Source organism: Solanum tuberosum, unplaced genomic scaffold, assembly GCF_000226075.1.
Source record: "Solanum tuberosum cultivar DM 1-3 516 R44 unplaced genomic scaffold, SolTub_3.0 scf00165, whole genome shotgun sequence".
NCBI classification, from domain to species: Eukaryota; Viridiplantae; Streptophyta; class Magnoliopsida; order Solanales; family Solanaceae; genus Solanum; species Solanum tuberosum.
Genome location: NW_006239090.1, coordinates 891,634 through 898,985, shown reverse-complemented (window position 1 = coordinate 898,985; position 7,352 = coordinate 891,634). Strand labels below are relative to the sequence as shown.

Genomic DNA, 7,352 nt, shown 5'->3' with positions numbered 1-7,352 from the left:
AGCCTTAAGCTCTCTTAATTCTACTAGAGCCATACGATATGGAGGGATAGAAATGGGACGCGTACCAGGCTCTAAATTAATGCAAAAATCTATATCTCTATCCGGAGGCATACCAGACAAATCACTAGGAAACACTTCTCTAAATTCCGACACCACAGGAATAGACTCAATGGATGGAGCCTCAATCCCAACATCTCTAATATGAGCCAAATAAGCCAAACAACCTTGCCCTATCGATTTCCTAGCTCGAATGGAGGCTATGATCTTAGCTTACTTAGGCTTGTACACCCCTTCCCACTCTAATTTTTCCCTCCCCGAAATTTCTAGAGTTACAGACTTAGTATTACAATTAAGCACGGCATAATAGGGGGACAACCAAGTCATGCCTAAGATTATATCAAAGTCAGTCATATCCAAAATTACCAAATCAGCCCAAGTCTGAAAACCCATAAACAAAATAGGACAAACACGATAGACATGGGTAACTATGACTGACTCTCCCAAACTGGGGGTGGGTAGAAACATGGATAGGGGCATCAAGTATATCACAAAATCATATTAAACTTTGAGGCAAATCGCACGGATACATAAGAAAAAGTAGAATCCGGATCAAACACTACAACAATAAAAGCTTTTAGCGGCAATTAATATGCACCTTAGTGGAAACATAAATTGCCACTAAAACTTTTATCGTCATTTAATTTATTGTCATTGGATTCAATGTCCCTAAAGGCTTTAGTGGCAATTATAAAGAGTGCCGGTAAAGATACCAACTATTGCCGCTAAAAGATTTCAATTTTAGCGGCAATTATTTACTGGCAATAACAATGGCCACTAAAATCACCTGAAATTTACATCTTGCATAATCAATAATGATGCATCTAATTGGCAATAAAACTGCCCACAAATTGCAAATACTAATATTAAGAAATGACGTTCTTCATTAAAATCACAATAAACAAAAACAAATAACTATTCATTCATAATCTTAATGTCAACAACATAACATGAAAAAAATTACTCCACTTGATTCCAAAAGCTAATCTTCTTTTTTTTAGAAGGTAAAAGCTAATCTTGTTCTCATTTCAATAATCTTCCACATATCAAATCTCTAAACATCATAGAGTACATATCTATATCCTCTCAGAAACCATTGCCTCGTGTCCTCTCGGATACCATCATTCCATATCAAAACAATAGGATACTCTGCACTAGCCAACACCATGTCTTCTTGATGTTACCAGACCCCTGGATCTCGAATTGTCATGCAAAGATGAATTTCTTAGGCATAAGAAAATGTTTCACTTGAATTTCCCTTTTAGGACCTTCAAGTTTGCCCTTCAGACTACCTGAAGTTGTGTCCCACTCTCATATGCCCATCAATGCTTTCAGGAGAAGGCAACTGACCATCAGGACTAAAAGCCAAACTAAACAAAATCTCTGTGATCTGAACCATATGTCAAAAAACAAAAGTTAAAAGGTATATCAATAAGACATATCTAATTAGCGATACAAAACCATAAATCATTCGGATAATAAACATGAGACAGATTCTTAATGCCAGGCATGACTCATTTACCTTCTAATAACTTTAAACTAGAATCACCTTAACCAATCTTCCATATAAATTCTCCTTCGTCTCCACCACATGTTGCCACCAAATTAGCATCTGTCGGACTGCAGATACCAGTTTATGCTTCATTTATAAAGAGAAAATGTATTGAAATAGTTAAAATATAAAGTAAACAGAAAAGAAATCCACTCCAAAGTACAGTCTAGTTATAGTTTTATACCCAATCGGGAGGCATTGACTATCATATGGATACATTTAACTTTTAACTAGTCCAAAATCAATAAAAACACATTTACCTAAAATCATTATGTTGGTGAGGAAAACAATCTTATGTGAAGTATATTCAACTATCTGAATATCTGATTCAATTTTCTTATAGGGAAAATATTTACATTAATAAGTGGAAAAATTCCAGCATACAAGAAGCAATAAGTGGAGGACCAACACAAGATGGAAACATATAGCTATGCACACTATCATTTAGATAAAAGGGATCTCACATGTTTTCAAGAGTTTGTAAAACACATATAGCATGTGACGAGTCTAGCTAGCATTAACCAACCATACGACACTTCATAAGCTACATACGCATGCAAGTTTTACAACACAAATATGCAAGGAGTCCTTCCACTCCCAAATGTGAAGGCTTTAGATGCCTAAAACAACATAGACTAGCTTGCTTAAAAGAAATATATGATTAACGACATGCTCTGTGTCAGAGGCGTATCTAGAGGGGGTGCCGTGGGTTCACGTGAACCCATGCTCCCCTCTCTAGATCATATATAGTAGTGTTATATTTTTAAAAAAATATTTAAATATAGATGTGTGAACCCATGTTCAAAGTATCATATAATAATACGATGATGATTAGGTGCACCTCTCTAACTGAGGATAAAAATTTAAATATTATATCTATCTTGTCTTTTTGAGTAACACCACTCCAAGTGGTTATCAGTGACACTTTTGACGTTTCAACTAATTTTTCTTTTGTATTTTTGCCTTTAATCTTTCAAAATTTTCAAGCGTCTTACATTGAAAATTCCTAAAAAATTAAGCACCGTAATTTTTTTATATAATTAAATCAATTGTGTATATTAAAATTTAAAACTAATAGTATTATATATTTTGAATCTATAGTTTTTAAAATTTAATGGTTCATATTTAGAACCTAAAAGTCAAATGATCAAATTTATATTTAAGATACATTTCTTCGTAATCGTGCACCCATTTAACCGAAATCCTGGATACGCCTCTGCTCTGTGTGTTAATAGAATTTTGAGGTACGGACCTGTCATACACTCCTACTGCAGGTTGTAGTGGATTCATGGTATCATATGAAATCTGTAGCTTAAAAAAGTATGCAAATCAAAGGAGGACAACAAACTCAACTTCTGATACGATCGTGTGACCTTTTTCATGACTAGTCAATATCTTTGCTGATAAAAGTTCCCAAGGAACAACGGCAAAACTAAACACACATGCTTTCTGGTAGTAAGGCAGATAATTGATGATCTAAAAGGAAAATAAAAGTTTAACAGACCAAGTTTACAGTGGCACAAGATAGTTATGCACGTGGTAATATACGTCATATACATTAGCCACAAAACGTAGCCCTTGGTGTTAATTAGATATCATCGAACAAGGTGGCAGAAACAAAGAAAGCACATAAGCTCCAATTTTATATTGCACAAGTAAAACTCAACTTGAACTTACAAATTAATACTCGGTCAATCTCAGAAATTAGAGTCGAGGTCTTGCAGATATCAATTTTCACTTAATCAACGTCCTCCGCAAGATAAGAAGTGCAAAACCTCTGAGAAAGAAAATCAACCTGAGCCAGAGAGTAAATTAACAAGCTTGGCTAGTAGAAACACAAAGTTACATTGAAACTACTCATATACAATAGCAGATTGTGATCACAAATTTTAAACTCACCAAGATAGAGCAACTAAAACCTTATTCCAAGTTTACAGAGCTAAGCTTGTCAACTTACCAACTAGGGAAAACGATTACTACATATGTCAAGCTGCGGAATTAGAGCAACCACAAATAGCCGAGCTCCAATTGGTGTACCTGTCATAACAGTTCCACCAGAACTCTTTAGGATATATGAATAAGAACATGGATTTTCTTCCAGATGTTCTCATGGACAATAAAATACATGCTACCAGCAGCAAAAATGTTAGATACTCTTTAGAATCTATTGATGCTTACAACACACAAATAAAGTAGGATAAAGATGCAAATTATAGCAGAATTTTGAATCGAAAAGATGAAAAGGTTAAATTTTCAACCAGTGTTAGATTGAAAATTGACAGTGTGTTCAAAATTAGGGATTGAAGAAAACGACTCAACTTTGATTCGAGCGAGGACTCGAATACATAAATCTGATTAGAAGAGAAAACAAAGACATACTGAAAATGTAAAATGGCTTAAGCTTCAATTCTAACAACTTAGGTTTTTCATAAGACGATTGCACGCGCTAAAATTGCTCCTAATATCTCAAACACGAATAAAAATATCATAACTTCATTAAACTTCCAAAAATAAAGAAATTCAGATAGTAACCGATGAAGGAGGAAGAATACCGACATAGTAGCGGTGTTGATTCGTAGCGGAGGTGGATTTGGAGGTCCGGATAGCGGTGGTGGATACGGTGGTTTTGGTGGCCGTGCTGAATACGATGGCTCCAGTGGCGCCGGAGAATACGGTGACTTAAGCGGCGGTGGATAAAATGGCTACGGTGGCTCTGGAGGTGGTGATTCTGGAGGAGGAGGAGGGCAGCGGATCTAATGGCCAGCGTCTTTTATTGCTTTGAGGGAATAAGTAAAATATTAAAATTGAATTTAGTTATTGACTTTTAGTGGCAACTATCTTTTAAGGGAAAATTACGCGGTTAAGCAAACTTATACTACTTAATTACTCATTATAGCTATAGTTTGCTATAATTACCACTCACGACTAACATTATACATTAATTACGCGGGCTGACTTCGAGTTTGTATATGTATAATTCGCCAGAATATACAAATACATATGTATAATATATAATTATCTAACCTATATACATATACAATTCACCTCTCTCCCACTCTCTGCCCTCTCTCGCTCGCTTCTCTCCTCCCTCTCCCAATCTCTCTCGCCTCTCTCCTCCCTATAATATATAGCTACGAATTGTAATTATCAAACTATAGCTATGGAGAGTAATTGGGCTATTTTTGAGTTGCTATATGTGAAAGTTCCCCATCTTTTAATGCCACTGAAAAGAGAATTTTTTTTACGGTGAATGTACATTTGCCGCTATATCTTATTTTAGAGATTAAATTAGTGGCAATTATTTTATTGCTGCTAAATAATTGCCACTAAAAATACTTTTTGGTGTATTGAAACAACACATTAGCCATCCGCTCACAGACAAGAATAGTACTTGTGATCACTGCATCAGACGCCTCTGCCTCATTCTTGCCCGGAAATGCATAACACTGAGACCTATCATCTTGACGAGCCACTTCCCTGCCTGGTTACGCATTACCCCTGACTGCATTACCATTACCTCTACCTCCACGGCCTCGTTGATTACCTCCTCGCCTACTTTGTGGACGTCCTCTACCATTATTACCATTCCCCGCGGGTACCACTGCTCTAGACTGCTGATGTGTGGAATCTAACACACGTGGGTGGAGAAAATTTCTCTTCATACGCCCAGGTTCACCACAGTTGTAGCAAGTACGATCAAAATATGGTCTACCACCCGTCGAAGGCGCGACTCCCTAGCTATCCTGAACATTATAAGATGGAATTTCCGAGTAACTACCTGCAGAGGTAGGCATAGCGGACTGAATTGACTTGGCTGCAAGCGTTTGCCTTCCGGACCCCTTGGAATAAGAACCTTGAAAGTTACCCGGAGTTCTTGGCCCTTTTTGTCCATGCCTTAGCTTGACCGTTTCGCCTCACCCTTCCCCCCCCCCAACTTCTTAACATAGTCTATTACCTCATTGAAGCTCCTCCCTGCAAGTAGCATATCTAGACAAGGCATGGAACTTGGCCTTCATAAGGCAGCCACAGTCATACCACCCTGCTCCAAAGCCATGAACTCATCCTTCTTGAGATCCCTCAAGGTCCTAGGCACATACTTCTCTATAAACAGAGCATGAAATTGGGTCCAAGTAAGTGGAGGTAAAGTAGAAGATCAGCATTCCATATAAGCTCTCCACCACAGCTTAGCCTCACCTTGAAGTTGAAAGCACATGAACTCAACCCCATGTTAATGGACAAATTCCCAACTTATGAAGCCTCTCATAGCAATCTAAGATAAACTCATAAGCATCCTCATTCTCAGAACCAAGAAACACATGAGATTTTAGCTTCAAAAACATAGTCAACATTTCATGTTCATTACCAGTCATAACAGAACCCAACAAAGGACGGAAGAAAGCATTATTACCTCCGGTCCCACCCACCTTGGGCGCAGTGCCAGCAACAGAAAGGTTAGTAGGAGCTTGAGTTGCTTGAGCAAAAGGAAGCACTCCAGGACCAACCAACCCTTTCAAGAATGACATGATATGTCGAGCTAACACTGGGTCTATGGGGGGAACATCAGTAGTCTCAGCCTGCACCTCTTCCTCTTGTCCCACATCCTCAACATTCTCAACATCAACATTTTCCTCTTCAATCTCTTCATGATGCGCAAGAGGGTTCTTATTCACATGAGCATTCTCAATAGGAGCTCCATTTCCAGCAGGCGCTACTCTTTTACGGCCTCTACCCCTGCATCGACCGTGACCTCTCGCTGCAGATTCCTCAGCTAGAGCATTGACGGGAGCTACGGGCCTAATACTGTTGAATCTAGTATTAACCATCTACAGACAGAAGAGTGAAAGAGGTTAGATACCAATTTGAATCGCCAGATACCAATTGGAATCAAGTCATAGCACAAAATGAGACAAGAGAAACAGTGAGATTTCCCAAAGTTCTATAGCCTCTCGAAGAAAAGTAAAGGCGTCCCCGTACCGTTCCGCAAGACTATACTAGACTTGTTTTGGTACATCGAGATCAACAAACCTAGGCTCTGATACCAACTTTGTCACGACCCAGACCGTCGTAATTGGCACCCACACTAACTCTCTAGTGGGAGAACCACTACTACAACCCAAACCAAGCAACTAAATCAAAACTAAGGCATTTAAGTTACGGAAGCAAGTTAAATATTAGGAAATAAATAGAGTTCCATAAACTCTAACAAAAGTCTAACAATAATAAACTAACATTGCGAAAGTAATGCCTATAACCTTAAAGTCAATGTACCAAAATATCAAAAACTCAACAAGTCTAAATACGAAGGGATGCAACCCCAATCTAATGAACTAATCAACTAACTAGAACATAGTCTAAATCCGGAAATGGTGGACATAGACGAAAGAGAACCCATGGCAGCCCAGAAGAATTGGCTCACCCTTGAATTCGAACGATCACTGATCTCCTAAGTGAGGTCTATCAGTAGCCGCTTGAAGATGCCCTATACTCAACAAAAATAAGAGCAAGTGCAGTATCAGTACACAACCACAGTGTACTGGTAAGATCACGCGGCTATCCCACTAAGTGCAACATACATAAGTCAAATAACAATATAATCACATGCATATATCAAACATATACAATATCATCAACATTTACAAATAACGAACAACTTCACATGTCTCAAAATATACAATTATGACAAGTCAATGGTCTTCTCATGGAACCCAAACCCAAATAGTTAGCATGTCGGAACGTGGCAACC

The 7,352-nt window shown here is 38.0% G+C and overlaps 1 long non-coding RNA gene across 3 annotated transcripts; it reads right to left on the bottom strand.

Annotated features, from left to right (window-relative positions):
- Positions 1-955: 955 nt before the first annotated feature.
- LOC102585625 (uncharacterized) lies at positions 956-4,396 on the bottom strand. 3 transcript variants are annotated; one of them, XR_367754.2, is made up of 5 exons: positions 4,166-4,396; positions 3,567-3,646; positions 3,287-3,404; positions 1,580-1,696; positions 956-1,447 (listed from the first exon to the last, which is right to left on the bottom strand). It is a non-coding gene; the product is annotated as an uncharacterized lncRNA (long non-coding RNA). The 3 variants fall into 3 exon arrangements; XR_367753.2 differs by having other exon boundaries at positions 1,580-1,677; positions 4,162-4,395; XR_367752.2 differs by having other exon boundaries at positions 1,580-1,677; positions 4,166-4,393.
- Between the last annotated feature and the right edge of the window lie 2,956 nt (positions 4,397-7,352).